This window comes from Rutidosis leptorrhynchoides, chromosome 6 (genome assembly GCF_046630445.1).
Source record: "Rutidosis leptorrhynchoides isolate AG116_Rl617_1_P2 chromosome 6, CSIRO_AGI_Rlap_v1, whole genome shotgun sequence".
Classification (NCBI taxonomy): Eukaryota; Viridiplantae; Streptophyta; class Magnoliopsida; order Asterales; family Asteraceae; genus Rutidosis; species Rutidosis leptorrhynchoides.
The window spans coordinates 271,964,700-271,966,538 of NC_092338.1; the positions used below are offsets into that span (position 1 = coordinate 271,964,700).

A 1,839-nucleotide genomic window follows, 5' to 3' on the forward strand; every position below is an offset into this window, starting at 1 on the left:
TAAATCTAATAAAACAAAATGATTACCAAAACGTTGCATTTGTCATAGACATGTAAAAAATATCATTTTCCAGTCAAGCAACTTTAAATATTTGGCTAATGATGTAGATTATAAAGCATATCAATACCATAAAACGATTTAATAGAAAATAGAATTTTACCTTGAGCCAATTTGTTTGAAGGACCAGTTATCTTACAATGAACATATGCAACAAAAAAAATCAGAATGCAGATGGTTAAGTTTTTCAAAACACCAAAAATCCATCTAAAGAACACCTACAGTTCAGTTCTTTACATATAAAACGGAAAAGATCAGAGACTTACCTTACTTATTTCAGTCAGCCGATGCTAAAAAGACGTTGCTTGAAAAATTTTCCCCACAACCACAACTATTACTGCCCACGAGATGAAATCTCTTTCAGTCATTTCATCAAACACCATGTGTGCGTTCAGCATACACCTACACGTCAAGAAGATGATCAATACATGATTTAAGTTAAAATTTACTATAAAGACTAACTTCATGAATCAATATCCCGATGTCTTGAAAGAAGCTTTTAATATGTATAAAACACAATCAAAAATCCAAGTTAGCGACAAAAGAAACCAAAATTATCAACATCCAATAAAAGCATAATTGAAAAACAACCAAAAATCATTAAAATTAATGCGATGAAAAAAGATACCATAATTGGGACTAAAGCTGAACTCCCCCATCATTTATTCGAACACCATCTGTATATAAAAGAAGAGACGGATCATTCTCCTAAATTCCAAAGACACATATTATTGCAATTATTTAAGAATAACATAAACAGAACATTCTTCAACTTTCAAAAAAGCTAATAACTGATGCAATGATTTATAATCTATGAACATAATTGCAAGCCTCATATTTAAAAAACCCTAAATCAATGTTGAATATGAAATTGAAATTATTACCTGTTGAAGCTTAAAACAATCGCGATATAGTCGCACCTTCTGATTGAATCTGGTGGTGGTGCCTGTTTGCGGTGCTGGTGGTGATGCATGTTCTTGAACCCGGAGATGGTGGCGGTTATAGATAGAGGGAGTGGTTGTTTAGGCGATGGTGATGGTCTGAGTGTTTTCTTTAGGGTTTTGATTTTGAATTCAAATGTAAGAAAGAAAGTTACGGAGTATTGAGTATTGAGCAGAGAAAGAAAAAGTGATTGTGGAAGATGGAGATGATTCATTTATAATTCCAAGGCAATTTTAAAAATTTTAAATTATCAAGAAATTGGCACTGATAAGCATAAAGGCGATCAGTTTTTACTAATTTTTTATATATATATATATATATTTTTTTCAGATTATGGATTTTTTTATTGGGTAATGTATTATTTTTTTTAATTCAAATTTAATTTGATATATGACATCATGCAGATATCTTAGAATTTTTGATTTTTTTTAACAAAGAAAAAGAGCTATTTATGATGTCATCTAAATAGAGCTTTATAAGATAGTAATAGATATGTTATATTTACATGTTTATATTAATAAACAAATTAATTATAACTATTATATATATTTTAAATAAATAGTTAATATTTATATATCAGATTTTTAATAAAGTATTTTAATTAGAAATATATATATATATATATATATATATATATATATATATATATATATATATATATATATATATATATATATATATATATAAAACTTAAATAATAACAACATTTTATTTTAAAAAACAATAATATGTAATATTAATATAGTTATATATGTAATAAATATATTTTTTTATAAATATCTTTTGTTTGTAAGAATAATAATTCTTATAATACTAAAATAATGATAATAATAATAAAAA

General features: G+C 25.7%; 1 long non-coding RNA gene across 2 annotated transcripts; it reads right to left on the reverse strand.

The window, feature by feature from the left end:
• Positions 1 to 329: 329 nt before the first annotated feature.
• Positions 330 to 1,205, reverse strand: LOC139855698 (uncharacterized). Of its 2 annotated transcripts, none has more exons than XR_011761525.1 (3): positions 942 to 1,205; positions 686 to 734; positions 330 to 459 (listed from the first exon to the last, which is right to left on the reverse strand). It is a non-coding gene; the product is annotated as an uncharacterized lncRNA (long non-coding RNA). The 2 variants fall into 2 exon arrangements; XR_011761524.1 differs by having other exon boundaries at positions 686 to 765.
• Positions 1,206 to 1,839: the final 634 nt, after the last annotated feature.